Here is a 19,197-nt window from a genome sequence, read left to right as displayed (position 1 = left end):
ACAATGATTGCCAACATTTCTTTGGCGTAGGTAGACCAAGCTAGCTTAGACACTCTAAGTGCTCGACTCATATATGTAATAGCTTAGCCATTTTGAGAGAGGATTGTGCCGATTCCGCCACTTGAGGCATTTGTTTCAATAATAAATGAAATTGTGAACTCAGGTAAAGCCAATGTTGGTGTAAATGACAAATCTTGCTTGAGCTGTTCAAAAGCACTGTTAGCTTCTTTTAACCACACAAACTGACCCTTCTTCAGTAAATTAGTTAAGGGTCAAGCCAACAGTCTATAATTGCGAACAAAGTTTCGATAGTATCCTATTAGTCAAAGAAACCCATGCAATTCTGTGATGTTGTTAGGTTGTGGCCATGCAATCATTGCTTGAATTTTATTTTGGTCTACTTTCACACCTTGTAGAGTAATAATGTACTCAAATACACATTTCTTTCTTTTAATAAAGAACCGATGTTGTCTTAATATCTTCAGAGCCTGTCTTACATGATAAGGATGCAAAGCAAAGCTAACACTGTAAATTAGAATATCATCGAAGAAAACCAGCACAAACTTATGTAAATAAGGCCGAAATATAACGTTCATGATAGCTTGAAAGGTTGATGGCACATTACAAAGTCCAAAAGGCATGATTAAATACTCATAGTGTCTATTGTGTGTCCGAAAACCCATTTATGTATATTTGGTGGATCCATTCTACCTTGATGATAACCAGTTGTCAAGTCAGGCTTAGTGAAATAATGTGCCCCATTTAACTCGTCTAACATATCTTTTACAGTAGGAATTGAAAACTGGTCTTTCACTATAACTAAATTGAGAGCTCGGTAATCTATACAAAATCTCCAAGTGCCATCTTTTTTTCGAACTAGCAAAACTATTAATGAGAAGGGACTAGTATTGGTCGAATCAATCCAAAATCAAGCATTTTGTTAACCTATCTTTTGGAAATATGCATACCTATAAGGCCGTACATTTACTAGATCAATGCCCTCACAGAGATTGATTTGATGATCAATTTTTCTGGCTGGTAGTAAGCCCTTTGATTCTTAAAAAAATATCAGCAAATTCATCCAAAACTTTCTGTAATTCTGTCTAGACAAGAATCTGGTCGTTTTCTTTGTTCATGGTCATACAAACAATCAAAATAGAATACCTCTGCTGCACATACTTACCAATAGTTTTGAAAGGAACCCTTTGTAATGCTGGTGACCGGGCTCCACAAATCTGCTACTGCTGACCTTGCACATTATTTCATAGTGTCCATTGTGTATCCGAAAATCCGTTTTATGTATATTTGGTAGATGCACTCTAACTTGATGATAACCAATTATCAAGTCAAGTTTAGTGAAATAATGTGCCCCATGTAACTCATTCAACATATCTTCCACAATAGGAATTGAAAAATGGTCTTTCACTATAATTGAATTGAGAGCTCAGTAATCTATGCAAAATCTTCAGGTGTCATCTTTTTTTCAAACTAGTAAAATTGGTGATGATAAGGGACTTGTACTTGGTTGAATCAATTCAAAATCAAGCATTTTGTTGACCTGTTTCTCAATTTCTATTTTTTGGAAATGTGCATACCTGTAAGGCCGTACATTTACTAGATCGATGCCCTCATGGAGATTGATTTGATGATCAATTTTTCTTACTAGTGATAAGCCCTCTGGTTCTTGAAAAATATCAGCGAATTCATCCAAAACTTTTTGTAATTCTACCTGGACAGGAATTTAGTCGATTTCTTTGTTCATGGTCATACAAATAAGCAAAAGAAAATGCCTCTGTTGCATATCCTTGCCAATAATTTTGAAATGAACCCTTTGCAATGTTGATGACCTGGCTCCACAAATTTGCCGCTGCTGACCTTGCCATTGAAATTTCATGGTCATCTTCTTCCAATCACACACAACAGTCCCCAATTGTGACAACCATTACACTTTTAGCATAAGATCAAGGCTGATCAGTGGTAAAACATATAGAGTGAGGTAAAAAGAAATACCTTGCAGATCAACGGACACATCTTCGAAATGTCCACTGTATTTCATCGGCCTTCCGTTTACAACTTTAACCAAAAAGTGGTCTGTCAGCACCACTGATAATCGCAGGAGATTGGTGACCCGTTCATTGACGAAATTATGGATGGAACCACTATCGACCAACACCATAACTTTCAATTATCCGATGGTTGCAGTTAGGCGCATGCTCTGGGCATTCGGCCATCCAGTCAGAGCATGCAAGGAATCTCATGTGCAACTTTTTCCTTGTTGTCGACTTCCTCTTCTTCGGCCTCTAACAACATCAGCCGAGGTTTGCGGTATCAATGACCAGGTACATACCGTTCATTGCAATTGAAGCATAAACCCTGTGCACATCACTTCTCCATTTCCTCCATAAGAAATTCGTTTTACAGCCGCGATCAGGGGAGCAGTTTTGGAGAAGATGAAGTGATTAGGGTTTGTGGGATTGGTCCGGTTGGATGATGTCCGAGCTGAGTCAACCAGCATTGTCGGTCTAATTGATATTCCCTCATTCAGGCCAGACTAATAGCCTCATTTAAGGTCTTTTGCCTGAACATCCTCATTCCCTCAAAAATTTCAGTCTTAAGCCCGACCATGAAAGTGCTTATGAGAGCCTTTTAGGTTCACCTGTGGACCCGATTTCCCAACTTCTCAAATTCCTTTTGATAATCGTGAAGTGGGCCAATTTGACAGATTCTAGATAAGGTGTTGTCAAATTCTTTATACTCAGTAAGCCCAAACCGAGCCAATAATTCATCAATAAACTCGACCCAATTTATTTCCCTTTCTTTTTCCTTCAGCGTCCACCGCAACCACTACCACCACTGGTTGACTTTTCCTTCCAGATGAAATGCCGCCAACAATACCTTGTGTTCCTCTACGGTATTTTGGAACTCGAAAAATTACTCCACTTGATTCAGCCACTCTGTAGGATCCGTACCTACATATGTGGGAAAATCAAGTTTAATTAGTCAAGATCCGAACAACGGTCGAGATTCATCATGCCTTTCAGTGTTGCCCCCATTGGCTGGCCGAATCAGTTCATGATGCTTGCTGAATGATTGTTTGATCCTTCTTTGCTCATAGCCAATGAGTTAGTGAGTCGTCAGAGGGTATCCTCAATAAGATGAAGCTCATCTCCCATTTCAGCCTCTATCTAGCTGAAGTTGTCTTGAAGCCCCCTACACTGGCTTCTAAATTCTCAATTCTCTCTTTGTTGGTAATAATAAGAACTGCTCTGATACCAATTATTGTGGTCTCAATTAGAACAGAGATTTTAGAGACAATTTTTATCTTAAGGTGAGAAAAGAACCTTCATTTAGTTTACTAAAATCAACATATCTTTTTCTAATACAAAGTAAGTTTAAATAGAAATTGAAGATAACTGTTTTCCTACTATTAAGGAAACATGTGTTAGAATAATACAAAGAAAATTAGAAACTACTTGGAACTGCTTGGAACCATTTTTATGTTTTGATCCATATACAACTGTTCACTGATATTTAGGATTTGGTTTTTGCTGTCTTTGAGATTTCCTAATTGTATCATAAAATCGTTAAATGGCAGTTAACTCATTGTATACTGATCCAGAGATCAAATATTGTCAATTTGAATAGTTTCAAACTAAGTTATTGACCCAGGTAAATCTATTAATAGAACAATAGATTGAAGAGTAAATAGACACTCAAATAATTTGTGGGTTTTGTTTTGGGTCAAGAAAAAGAGAAAATTGTTGAGATTTCATAACCTAAATGAGGATTTTGTGTTTAAAGCTATACTTATCTGTTGGATGATGCCTTTATGTGATATTTAACATAGGAATAAGTTGGCTAGGTACATGGACGACGAAAGAATCATGGAGCAAACCAGTAAGATAACATGAAACATAATGGTATTCAGATTCATTATGGAAAGTTTTTGGTAACATTTGAGCTTGAACCTACAATTGATGGTGTTTGTGATTTCAGGAAGCAGATTTCTCTGCCACATTGTTATGGGTTTTTGATAATTTAATTTATTGATTGACTTTTTTATGCATCTACCATTATTCTTCCTCATGTTAGTAGGTTGAGGTATTGATTCCTCCAACGAGTATTATTAGAATTTTTTTAAAGATAATTTTATTGTGATTCTCTTAGTTTTACTTTAATATAAATTGAATATTTTTAACTGCGTTCAAATATATTTTTACTCTTTGCACTATTTATTTTTATTTGATTTGGTTTCTGTTATAATTTTGCATCAAATTAATATTATACGTTTAAAAAATATTTGAGGCAGCTATTACCGTGTCAATATGTCATTAGTTTGATATGTGACATTAACTTTCCATCTTAAATGTCACATATTGTCTTATCTGATAAATATTTTAAAATGATATTTAAATTATTAAAAAAATAAAATTATTTTTCACTTTTTTTCCCTCAACATCTTATTTTTTTCCTACTTTCCTTCTTTCCAAACACAAAAGATAACAAAAATAATTCATTCATATCATAAATAGAATCGACACTCCACACACGGTGACTCCTTCATTTGTGGGCTCTACTAGCCTAGTAACTTTTGCTTTGCGTATCTCCATTGTTGTTTAACTTAACTTCAAATTTCTCTTCAACAAATGCAATGTATACGTAGCCCTTTGATTAGATAAAAAGAAAAAGAAGAGTGAAGATATATGCATAAGATAATCCCTCATATTTATTAGATAAAAATAAATATTTTATTTATGTATTAATATGAACAGATGGATCTCGTAAAAAAGTGTGGAAAGACACTATTCCAATTTAGGATAGCCTTAGGGAATAAAGGGCATCGGGGCCCCTCCTATAAGGACTGTTTTTACATTATAAGGGGTTAAAAAGCTGGTGAAGCAAACCTTGGCAGATTTTAAAAAAATAATCTAAGAACTTAGATTTTTAAAAAAAAAAAAAAAAAAAAATCAAATAGTACAGCAGCTCATAGGGTATTCTAGCCATCTTTTCTATTTTTCTAATTTTCATTAATTCAAAATGCATAGCCAAATAGAAAAATAATTAAGAAATAAAAGGTATATCTTTTGTGCATGGTTAGCACATGCATCGAATTTAACAAGAAATCAAGACACTTTTTTTTTAAATAAAATAATTGTGTTGAGTTTTTTAGTTCTTTAAATTATTCTAATTAAAAAAATTTATTTGTCTGAAAATATTTTTTTAACTAAATATGTTATATCTATTTGAATTATGATACTTACATTTAACATATTAATAAATTAAATCATTTTTTTTTTATAAAATTAAATATTATAAATAAAAATATTTAAAAAATAACGAACTTTACAGTTTTTAAAAAAATTAAACTTATAACTTTGAAACAAATTAAAAATTGTAAATAGAAGTCAGATGGATAATTCTCTCTTCATTTTACTATTTATTGTTTTTTTTTTTTTTTTTTTTGTAAGTAGAATATAACTAATTATTTCTTTTATTCTTTATTTGGATTTCTATTGGGGAAGTTATAAATGAAACACAACCATAAAACAAGATTTTTGAGTTACCTCACCCACTCTCCTTCATACACACAGTTAACTAGCAACATATAATACTTTTTAATTTTTTGGAATAAATGAGTACAATTTAAAATATATTAGATAAAATATTATTTTATAAATCTATTTAAAATTAAATAATTGTATGTATCTAAGAAAATTCTTACTATAAAAATTAAATATTTATAACTAAACTGATATATTCTATAAACCTCTATATTATTTTATTTTTTCATCTAATCCCCTATGTTCTTTTTTATGTTTTAATAATGTACTTTCATAATTTTATCAGTTCAACCATTAGTATTAGTCTTTAATCCTACTAAATTATTAATTATGTTATTATTGATGTACTATTATTATGACATATTATCGATTACATGTTCAACAATTAACGATGCCTAACTGATTGATAGTGTCAAAAATTAAATTAATAAAAATTTAAAAATACGAATATAAAATATAAAATAATATAAAAATTTAGATGCATAAACTTAAATAGACTCATAGAGTATTTTGCCTAAAAAATTTCGACAATACATGTGAAATTGCCATTCATAACATAAATGTTACCAAGAATCTATTGGAGATGACCCCACCTATAATAAATATTAGGCCATTCTTATAATACCATTGATTAATTAATTTTAATGTAATTAAAATTAGTATATAAATATAGTTTTTTAAATTTTTAATTTTTATTTAATGTAAAAATGAAGAAAATTAAATAGAAGATGAAATTAAAAATAATTTTGGAAAAAATGAGTGAAAATTTAGGTTCTGATGATATTTTTTAAAAAAATTCAGAAATGGAGGTCAAAACGTAATTTTAAAAAATTGGTCACGCAGGACACCCAGTCAGCAATTCCGACGAATCAGAGTGTACTGCGTGGCAAGGGATGCAGACGCGCAGGAGGCCACGCTGGCGATCCGTGTGCCCGCAATCGAACGGTTCAGATTCCTTCTCGCGCGCACGGAGAGTTCGGATCCATTCTCTCCCCAGACGCGATCAGATGGTCAGATTTAAACCCGATGAACAGTACAGATCCATTTCTTATTTAAACATGATCGGACAGTTCAGATCAAATCGTGATGAACAATCCAGATTTATTCTCTATTTAATCGCGATCGGATGGTCCAGATCAAACGCGATAGACGGTTTAGATTAAAAGGGGATGGATATAAATAACCCTCTTCCCACCAAATCTTAACCCTAGCCGCCAGACCCCCTGTTGGAGAAAAATACCCAGTTACCGAGAAGGAAGCCGACCGCCGCCGCCACAGTACCGGAGCCATTTTCGGCCGCCAAAAGGGGTAAAAAATTTTCATTTCTTCTTATCGCTCTCCTCTCGCGTACCAGTTCTCGAACCCGGGAGTTGAATGCCATCATACTGGCTCCAAACCAGTAGAACCGTGTATGGAAACTATGAGTTCCTGGTCATGCCATTTGGATTAACCAACGCACCAGTCATCTTCATGGATTTGATGAACAAGATTTTTAGACAATTCCTAGATCAGTTCGTCATTGTATTCATCGATGATATCTTAGTTTATTCAAAAAGCAGAAAGGAACACGCTCACTATCTGACTCAAGTTTTGCAGGTTCTCAAAGAAAAGAAGTTGTATGCAAAGTTGAGTGAGTATGGATTCTGGCTTGAGCAAACTACCTTCCTATGGCACATCATATCAAAGGATGGAGTGTCAGTAAACCCTGAAAAAGTTGAAGCAGTGTTCAATTGGGAAAAACTGACATCAGTCAAGGAAATCCGTAGCTTTCTAGGGATGATAGGTTATTACCGTAAGTTTATGAAAACAAATTCTAGCCTAGCTGCTCCTCTGACTTGGCTCACAAAGAAGAACGTCAAGTTTGAGTGGAATGAGAACTGTGAAAGAAGTTTTTCAGAACTAAAGAAACAGTTGACTGCTACACCTGTGTTGGCTTTGCCGAGCGGATCAGGTGGATATACAGTTTATAGTGATGCCTCCTACCTAGGGTTAGGTTGTATTCTGATGTAGCATGAGAATGTCATAACCTATAGGTTCAGGCAGTTGAAGAATCATGAGAAAAATTACCTCATCCATGACTTAGAACTTGTCACAATTATCCACGTCTTAAAGACTTGACGCCATTACTTGTATGGGAGACCTTTCTGATCTATACCGACTATAAGAGTTTGAAACACATATCCACTCAAAAGGATCTCAACATTCGTTAGAAAATATAGATAGAACTCCCCAAGGATTATGATCGCAACATCTTATATCACTAGGAGAAGGGCATCGTGGTAGACGACGTTTTTAGTAGAAAAAGTACAAGTATATTAGCTCACTTGATGGTTTCAAAATGTAGGGTAATAGGGGCCACACAACAGGTACGACTTAAGGACCTGAAGAAAGTCACATGTTTGGCCCACCTGAGTTGATCCAGAGAATAAAGGAAGCTCAATCCATTAATGTTCAAATCACTCTAGTGTTCATTCCTATGGGCTCGACCAATCAGAAATTTAATTCTTTTTTTTTTTTACTTTTCAATTCCAATCCAATATTCAATTGGATTCCCTTTTTATTCTTTTTATAGTTTTATTGTCCCTTAGTACTGCATTCCACCCTCAAACCGATGAACAGTTAGAAAGAATGATCCGCACACTTGAGGATATGCTCCGACCTTGTGTTTTTGACTTCGGGGGCCATTAGGATGATTATCTACCTCTGATAGAGTTCGCCTATAACAACAGCTACCAAACAAGTATTGACATGGCTCCGTACGAGGCGTTGTATGACCGTCCATGCAGATCGCCGATATGTTGGGAAGAAATGGGTGATAGAAAACTGTTATACCCAGATCTCGTAGAGGATAATACAACTAAAATAGTTAAGATCAAGAAGAACATTCAGATGGCTCAGAGGAGACAGAAGAGTTATGCGGACACCTGGATAAGAGATTTGGAATTTGAGAAAGGTGATCGGGTGTTTCTTAAAGTCACTCATTTCAAGGATATCAATAGGTTTGGCAAGAGGAGGAAATTAAATTCCTTGTTTGTTAGGCCATTTGAAATCTTAAACAAAATTGTCACTGTCGCCTACAGACTGGCACTGTCTCTATAACTTTTCAGGGTCCATAATGTGTTTCACGTGTCCATGATATACAAGTACAATCCGGACTCCTCTCAAGTCTTGGCGCATGAGCCTCTTTCACTTTAGGAAGATTTGTCCTACGAGAAAGTACCGGTCGATATTGTGGACCGAAAGAGTAGAATACTCTGCAACTGAAAAATTTCTTTTGTTAAGGTCATATGGCAGAATCACACACCGGGACAGGCCACATGGGAGCTAGAATCAGACTTCAGAGCCCATTATCCCCAACTATTTAATTGAGTGAGAGAGAGACAAATTTAAGAGACTAAATTTCTTTTAAGGAGGGGAAAGTTGTAATACCGTTGATTAATTAATTCTAATGTAATTAAAATTAGTGTATGTATATAGTTTTTTAAATTTTTTAATTCTTATTTAATGTAAAAATGAAGAAAATTAAATGGAGGATGAAATTGAAAATAATTTTAGAAAAAGGAGTGAAAATTTGGGTTTTAGGGATATTTTTGAAAAAAAAAATCAGAAACTAGGGGTCAAAACGTAATTTTAAAAAATTGTATCACGAAGGACGCCCAGTCAACAGCCCCGACGAACCGGACCATGCCGCGTGGCAAGGAACGTTGATGCAGTACCATGTGGGAGGCCACAGTAGTGACTCCCGTGCTCGCGATCGGATGGTCCAGATTCGTTCCCTCTTTAGATGCGATCGGCCGGTCAGATTTAAATGCGATGAATGGTCCATATCCACTTCCTATTTAAATGCGATCGGATGCTCCAGATCAAATCGCGATGAACAGTCTAGATTCACTCCCTATTTAATCGCGATTGAACGGTGCAGATCAAGCGCGATGGACGATCTAGATTAAAAGAGGACATATAAATAACCATCTTCACACCAAACCTTAACCTTAGCCGCTAGCCCCCACCAGAGAAGAAGACCTAGTCGCCAGGAAGGAAGCTGAATGCCGCTGCTGCCACGCCAAAGCCGTTTCCGACTACCAAAAGAGGTAAAAAATTTCTCATTTACTCGAAATTTGATTTTAAACACCCCTATGGCCAAATCATAGCAAAATGACTGACGAATTGATCAGAAACTGCGGGCAAAGCCCGACAGTGCCACCGCAAGAAAATGCAAAAACTGCCTCCGATGAGGCCCTTCCTGATTCTCGTTCTACATAATTCTTCCACCATTGTAATCATCATTTCCTTCTCTACAGGTTAACCGAAGCAAAACATCCAACTGCGAATGTGAGCCGACGAAGTTGCCACACCGAAGAACCTCGCAGCTAGTAAGTTTCAGTCTTTTCAACTTTTTTGGCCAATCGAGGCCTCTTAATGTGTTTTCTCATAGAGATTAGTACAAAATCGATCGAAAACAGCCGACATGAGATAAACCGCTGCTGCGAGCGACAGTGTCGTCACTGGAGCACGGCGGAGCTACCGTGCTAGAGTTTCAGAATTTTTCAAAAAGGATTTCTAACACTGATTTTGGTTTTTTGAGATATTTTTAGGTATTTGAAGCGCGTTTTAATCCCTGAAGAAAAATTTAGGGAACCCGAGAACCGCCAGTAGGCACAGTCAAAAGTTTAGCATTTTGGACATCAGTTTGAGTAAGAATCTCTCACCTCATTTCCTGTTATGGAATTGAAGTTTAATTTTAAATAATATGGTATTTTGTGAAACTTAGAAAATATTCATAATTAATTACAGGTTACTAATGGAACTGAAACCGGTTATTTACTATTGTTTGCTATATTTAACCGATTGTCTGATTTTACAGTTTTTGAATGCATGATAATACACTGAAATTGGTATGATGATGCGATTATGTTCCTTTAATGCATGTTTTGCTTGTTTTATGTGATTACGGTTGAATTAGGAAATTGAAAATTAAAGGTAAATGGAAAATTGTTTGATTAAGTGGTGGATGGACTGGGTACATAGGGAATCCTACCGTGAACGTTGCCTCATACCAGACGGGGTATCGAGGTTTGGTAATTTAGTGCTCATACCGGACGGGATATGGGGACAACCTGTTTCACCCTCATACCGAACGGAGTATTGAGAGATGGTATCTTTTAGTGCTCATACCGGACGGAATATGGGGACAGTCCGTTAATTGAAAATAAAAAAAAGAGGGTTCACGTGTAACACCCCAATTATTATTATCATTGTTAGCATTATTTTATTTTTATTTTTTGTAATTTTTATATGAATATATGAATTTTTATATAGTTTTAATTTTAGTTTAATTTAATTAAATAGAAATAATAATAATATTTTAGGGATTTAATTGAAAGTAATTTTGGGAAAAAGTTGTGAAAATTTGGGTTCTGCGGGTATTTTTGAAAGAAAATTGAAAACCAGAGGTCAAAATGTAATTTAGAAAAATTGCGCCACGTCAGCTGCCTGGTTAGTAGCTCCGGCTAACCAGAACGCACCGCGTTGCAGAGACACTGATGTGGGAGGCCACGCGGAAGGGAGCCACATGGGCGATCCGCGTGCGCACGATCGAACAGCTGAGATGCGTTCCCGCGCGCACGGACGACCTAGATCAAAAGCGCGCACGGACGGCCTAGATTACACGCGCATGGATGGTCCAGATTGAATCGCGCACGGACGGCCCAGATTACATCGCGATGAACGGTCCAGATTCATTTTTTTTTTAATCGCGATCGGACGGCCCAGATTAAATCGTGATGGACGACTCAGATTAAAAGCGGAAGGTTATAAATAATCTCATCCACACCCAAACCCTAACCCTAACCGCCAGAGCCCTCGCCGGAGAAGATAGCCCAGCCGCCAGGGAGCCTACCGCAGCCGCACCAAAGCACTTTCCGGCCAAACGAGGTAAAAATTATCCCCTTGGCTCAGAATTCGATTCTAAACCCACCTGTGGCAAAATCGAAGCCAAAACACCGGCCAATTGGCTGAAAAATACCGTCGAAGCCCAGTGGCGCTGCCACATATTTTTTCAATTTTTGCCTCCGATGAGACCCTTCCCGAGTCCTGTTCGATGTAATTTTTATACCATTGTGACCACCGTTCCTTCCTCTACAGGTTGACCAGAGCAAAATACCAAATCGTGACTCGAGCCGGAGGAGCTGCCGCATCGGAGAGCGCCGCAGCTGGTAAGTTTCAGTTTTCGGTATTTTTTCGGCCCACCGAGGGCCCTAGGGGTGTTTTCTCACATGAACAAATGCAAATTTGGCCGAATCCGGCCGGAAATGGCCAACCTGAGGCGGATCGCAGCGGCGGCGTCGCCGGAGCACGACGGAGCTGTCGTGCCGGAATTTTGAAATTTTCCGAATAGGCCTAGAGTCTTATTTTTGAGTTATTTGGGATATGTGTAGGTACCATAAGTGCGTTTCAGTTCCCGAGAGAAAATTCAGAGAACTCAGGGACTGCCCGTAGGCGCTGTGAAAAAATCCAATTTTCGACTTCGAATCAGGTAAGGACCCCTCACCCTATTTCCTATCACGGGGTTAAAGTTTAATAAATGATAAAACTGTATTTGTATGAATTAAATAGATATACATAATTATTACGGTTGCTAATGGAGCCTGAACCGGACATATTTCTCTGTCAATTTCTGTTTGATTTATTTTATAGTCTAAATGCAGTATGGTATCTGATTTATTTATCCTATAGTTTTGAATGCACAAATCACTGTTTACTTCATTATGGCTTGATTTTGTGAATTTGATGATATGTTTGCCTTGTTGGATGCTCGTTACTTGTTTAAGTATTCATGTTTATGTGGGAAATGGAAAACTAAGGAAAAAAATAGAAAAGGTATGTGAATTGATAAATAGATAAGTTGACAGCCTCATTAGATATCCTGGGAGATGGTGGACAGACCAGGTCCTACCGGGAACTTTGTCTCATACCGGACGGGGTATGGAGACTTTCAATATTTTGGCGCTCATACCGGACGGAGTATTGAGGTTTTATTATTTGGTACCCATACCGGACGGGGTATGGGGACGATCCTGGGAATTAAGTTTGTTAAAGGAATAGTTCACGTGTAGCGGGGACCCCTATGGATCCTCACAGATACTAGTAGGCTGATAAAAAATGGGTAATTGTTGTTTGATGATTGAAATATAAAAGTATGACATGTACTATAATACAGATTATGTATGAATTCATGATATTTATGATATTATTGTTTCCATGGGTCATTTTTATAAATCTCACTGAGGTAAGTGGACAGTAAATGGTTTAATTATTGATAAATAAATTTACTTAAAACTTGTACTCGATTGGTTGTCTTTGGTTTTCTACCAACCTTTATTCCTGTGATAGTGATATAGTGTGATGTCTTTACTAGGCTAGTGTAGCTCATTCCTTACTTAATCATTTCAGATCATGAGGACTTGGTTCCCGAGCTCGATCTACAAGAAGACGGCAAGTAGATACCTAGATGTTTATTAGTTTCTTTTATAGTCTTTCATTTCCAGTATTTTCCTTTAGAGGACTTATTTTCGATATTGTTAGTACGTTTAAGTTATTGTGTAAGGGATATTAACCAGAACCTTTTATTTCGCTTCCGCATTTATATTCTTTATATACATTTCCTTTTTAAATTTTGGGGGCCGTTACATCATGCTTAGTGTGGATATCTCTATGGACCTCAATGGATACCAGTAGGCTGACAAAAAGGAAGGTTGTTGTTCCGACTGATTGTATATAAAATTATGATATGTGTTATGTTATTGACTTTATAGGTTGTTTTTGGTAATCTCGCTACGGTAAGTATGCGGCAAATAATTTTATTTATGACAAACGAATTTACTTAAATTATGATCTCAATTAGTTATTTTTTATGATTTCTACCAACCTTCATTTCTGTGTCGGTAAGTAGCGTGATATTCTTACTGGGCTAATGTAACTCACTATTTCATTAACCATTTTATATCAAGAGAACCAAGATCCAGAGTCCGATCTACAAGATGATTGCGAGTAGGACATTCAGTTTGTTTACTTTTAATTTATTTCTTTGGTTATTAGTTATTCTTTTATAAGGGTTATTCCTATAAGCCGTATTTGGTACTTTTAGTTATTGTGTAAGGAATGTAAACGCTAACTATTTATTTTGCTTCTATACTAAATTTATAATTTATATCATTTGGAGTTTCCGGGGTCGTTACACTCCTAATCCATTAATTTTCTATGCTCATAAATGTTTCTCTTTTAGTCTATTATGATACTTGTGATAAGATGACTAGTATGTGAGAGAGACCTATTTCATTATTTGATTTGTTCAACTATATTTAGATTTAGAGTATAGTTGGTACTTGTGATACGATGACTATTACGTGAGAGTGATGTATTTTATTATTTGGCTTGTTCAATATATTTAGATTTATATTTATTTATATTTTATTTTGAGAGTTGGTGGAAACACAATCGACTTAGAAATATTTTCGGCAAAAATTAGAGTTAAAAAAACTTTTAATATATTTAGATATGAAATTTAAAAATGTATTTTTTAAAAAGTGAATTATGCTTTCAATATTTTCTTTTCAATATTATATTTAAGTAATAGTATTTCTTATACATTATGTTATATGTATGCATATTATATAACAACCGGGCCGAAAAATTTAGCCTGGGATAATTTTTTTTAATTTATAATATATATATAAATAATTAAAATTTTATTTTATTTTAGTTTTGTTAAATTTTGTAGTAAAAATGAATTAGAGATGAAATTAAAAATAATTCTTAAAAAAATAGGTGAAAATATGAATACAATGGATGTTTTTTAAAAGAAAATTTAAAAACATGGTATAAAATCTAAAAAAAAAAGCCATGTGGGATAGCCCAGTCAGCAGTCACGGCGAACCAGGACACACCGTGTGGCAGACACGCTAACACCACACAGGAGGCCACATAGGTGATCCGTGTGCCTGGGCGATTCGACAGTCCAAATTGAATCCTGTGCGCATGGACGACCTAGATGCATTCTCTCTTTAGATGTAATCAGACAAACGAGATTGACCGCGATAGACGATTCAGATTCGTTCATGCAATCGACCTAAACAAACAACGATCGAATGACTTTCCTCACTCCACATCGACGCGGATGAACATCTAGGATCAAAGAGAAGAAGGGTATTTAAATCTCTCTTTAATCGACCTCAAAACCCTAGCCGGCACCCAGCCGGAGAAGAAGAAGAAGAAGGCGACCATAGGGAAGATCAGCTGCTGGAAGGACGCCACCGTTGCTGACCGCCAAGAAAGGTAAAATCTTCCCCTTCCCACTCGAAATTCAATCTCGAGCCTCCCCATGGCCATATCAGAGTAAAATGATTGACGGGTAAGCCAAAAACTGCAGGCAAAGCTCGATGGAGCCGCCATGGCCAAAAATCAAAACCCTCTCCGGTGACTCCCTTTTCGTTTCCCGTTTTATGTAATTTTTTTACCACTGTATTCACCGTATTCTACTAGTGCAGGTTAGCCGAAGGAAAACTTCAGCTGCAAAGGAGGACCGATGGAGTCGCCGCACCCAAAGACCTTCTGTCGATAGGGTTTTGGTTTTTTGCCTTTTCCGACCAACCGAGGCCTCCTAACTTGGTTTTTCATAGGTTATGTATAAAATCGGTCAAAACTGGCCTAAACCAGCCAAAATTGGCCAGGTTGAGGCGAACTGCCACAGTGGGCGGCGGAGCCGGTGCCAGAGCATGGTGGCACCACTGTGCTGAAACCCTAAAATTGGTTGAAAATATTTTCAATGCCTGTTTTGGCATTTTAGGGTATTTTTGAAAATGTGACGGGTGTTTTAATTTTCGCAAGAACAATTTTCAAGAAACCGAGAGACCGCAAAGAGGCACAGTAAAAAGTACGGTATTTCAGACACCGATCTGGGATAAGAATTCTTCACTATTTTCTCTATTACGGTAAATTAAAATTTAATAATCAATGATATTGTATTTTGTAAAAATTAAAAAATCCTAAAATTAATTATAGGTCACTAGTGGAGCCAGAACCGGTCAGTGCATATTTGCTTTAGTTACTGTTTATTTTTTCATATACTGCATAAAATGCTAACTATTATGTTGTATGCGTTAAATTGCTATTTTTAATTATCTTCTCGATTATTTAATTTACCTAATTACATAGCCACATTTATTGGTTCGTTTTGCAATAAATGTCTCAATTATGTTCTCTTGATTTATATACTGTATCTTTGCATGATTTACTACTAATTTATAAATATGAAATATTGATATGTAATTTAGTGATTGATTAATGGTGTGAATCTATGTGTGAAAGGCTTACTGGGTATCCTGTAAAAGAGTGGACATACCCGGTACATAGAAAACCTTACTATGGACATTATCTCAGTCGAACAGAACTGAGAAATCTCATACTGAAAGGGTTTGAGAGATGTGATTTATCCTCATACCGGACGGGGTATCAAGGCGATGATGTTTGGCGTTCGTTACCGGACGGAGTAAGTAGACGATCAGTTAAATGATAAGTTAGTTATTGGGTTCACGCGTAGGGGGATATCCTTATGGACCTCCAATGGTACCGGTAAGTAGGTAAAAAAGTAAGTTGTTATTCTTGCTCATTGGATATGAAATCATAATATTATTTAAGTTATTGTCTTTATAGGCTGATTTTAAAAACTCATAAAGGTAAGTATGAAACTTGCGTAGTTTTATATTAAATGAATTTACCTAAACTAATGGCTCCATCAGTTGTTTTATAATTTTTACTGACTTTCAATTTTCCGTATAAGTGATTAGTATGATATTCTTATTGGGTTAGTGTAGTTCATCCCCCTATTTAACCATTTCAGATCAAGATCTAGATCCTGAACAGCAGGAGGGTTGCGAGTAAATGTTACCTCCCGGATCTCATCAAAGTTTTCAGTGGAGATTGACCTCATAGGATTTCAGTTTCATTTCTATTTCTATTATTTTAACTTTTTTGAAAGGACATTTCCATAATTCTATTGGGTATCCTAATTTATTGTGTAAGGAATGTAAATCATAATTATTATTTGCTTCCTTATAATATATATTCATTCTATTAAAATTTTGGGCTTTTACATATTATATATACAAATATAATATATATATATATATTATATAATAGTGTTATATATATTATGTATACTATAAATGTGTATACCTAACAAGAGTTGGAATCCTCTATTTCCATTTCATTGGTGTGAAATAGATCAAATCCAAAATATTTATAAAATTAATATAAAAATAAAGGAAGAAAACCCACATTTTTTTTAATTTTTACTTTTAAAATCAGTTTTAATTAAAAATTATTTAATATTTTGTAGAAATAATTATAAAAAATCTTGTTAATTTTTTTAAAAAAAAACAAAAGTTGTGGATATGATGAAATTAACTTATGAGATTTTAAATATAAATTTTCAATAAAAATTAAAATCGTATTTAAAAGTTATACATTATAAATTTTGTATTTTCACTTGCTAATAATATATTTTGTCTTTAACTTTTGTGAAAAAATTTAAATTTTAACTTTTCAAACGCTAATGATTTCATTAATGATTCTATAAAATTATTTAGAAGTGTAATTTTTAGTTAATTGTTTATGTAATAACTTTTTTATTTCTACATAGCCAAGGCAACTTAGAAAATAAAATTATTTATTTAAAATTATAAATTAAACGAATAAAAAAATTTACTACAGATTTATTCTTATTTTATAATGTTATTTACTATTATATTTTTTATTTAAAAATAAAATAAATTTATTATTATGATTTATTGTAATACCAAGGCCCATAAATTTGATCCGGGATAATTTTACATTAATCAAATAATATATTTAAGTAATTTAATTTTTTATTTCATTTTATTTTTATGAAATTTTTAAGAAAATAAATTTAGGGATGAAATTAAAAATATTTTTAAGAAAATGGTGAAACTGTGAAAAAAAGAAGATGTTTCTGAAAAAAAAAAATTAAAATAGGGAGTAAAATCGCACAAAAAAACGTCCATGTGAAACGGCCACGTTAGTGACAACAGCGAGTCAGAAAGCGCCGCGTGGTGGATATGCTAACATCAGTTCTACGCGAGAGGCCATGCAGGCGATCCGTGTGCCTGAGCAATCCAACGATCCAGATAGCATCCCGCGCGTACGAATGATCTGGATATATTTCCTCCTCAGATGCAATTGGACAGATGGGATTGATCATGATGGACAGTCCAGATTCGCACATGTGATCGGCCTAAACACGCAATGATCAAACGGTTCTACTCGTTCTATATCGACTCGAACGGATGACTTGGATCGAATAAAGATGAGTATTTAAACTCCTGTCCATAGGGAACTAAAACTCTAGTCGACAGAGGGGTGACCAGAGAAGAAGAAGAAGAAGAAGGGCAATCGAGAAGTGAATCAGACGCCGGAGAAAAAGACTGGCCACCATCATCGCCGCACCGGAGCCACCACCAACCTCGAAAACGTACAATTTTCCTCCCTTTTGCTCGAAATTTAATCCCAAATCTTCCTATACCCATACTGAAGCCGAAAGGCCGATGAATGAGGTAAAAAACATGAGCAAAGCTTGGCCGAACAGTCGTAGCTAAAATCCAAAACCTCCTCCGATGAGCCCCTTTCCGTTTCCAATTTTCTACGATTTTTTTACCATTGTGTTCCTTATTTTGTTCTGATGTGGGTTAGCTGAAGAAACACCTCGACTGCAAAGGAGGAATGGCAAAGCTGTTGTACTTGGAGACCCTTCCGCTGGTAGGATTTTGATTTTTGCCTTTTCTAGCCAATAGATGCCCCTAACTTGGTTTTTCGCAGGTTTCCATACAAAATTGGCCAAGATCAGCCAAAATTGGTCGAAAATAACCATGTCAAGAGGAACCACCGCCGTGGGCGGTGGAGCCGACGCCGGAGCATGGCAGCGCTGCTGTGTTAGAACCCTAAATTGGCCGAAAAGTTTAAAAACACCTATTTTGGCATTTTAGAGTATTTTTAGATACATGATGGGTATTTTTAATTTTCACAGAAAAAAATTCAAAAAATCTGGGGACCGCCAGGAGGTCCAGTAAAAAGTACAGTATTTTGTATACCAATCCAGGGTAAGAATCTATCACCCTTTTTCCCGTTATAATAAATTGAAGCTTAATAATAATCAATAACATTGTGTTTTGTGAAAATTAGAAAAATTCTAAAATTAACTACAGGTCACTAGTGAAGCCATAACTGATAAGTGTATAATTGTCATACCTTATCTATGTTGCCTATTTATTTTTCTATATTGCCTAAATTACTTATTATTGCACCGTATGCTTTAAATTATTAATTTTAATTATTTTCTCGTTTATTGATTGTCTAACTATTTTTTTCATCTGTTGACTGATTTGAAATAAAATGTCCTAATTACGTTTCTTAATTATTAAAGTATAAATTTATATTATCTGATGAGATGTTAAATGTGATGGCTGATTGGTTGATAGTGATTGGTTGATAAAGTGATTTTATGTATGAAAGGTTTACTAGGTACTCTGAAAAAAGGTGAACGGACTCAGTACATAGGGTAAAC

This window comes from Carica papaya, chromosome 7 (assembly GCF_054855325.1).
Source record: "Carica papaya isolate Zhongbai chromosome 7, ASM5485532v1, whole genome shotgun sequence".
NCBI classification, from domain to species: domain Eukaryota; kingdom Viridiplantae; phylum Streptophyta; class Magnoliopsida; order Brassicales; family Caricaceae; genus Carica; species Carica papaya.
Note: the sequence above shows the minus strand (reverse complement) of the source record.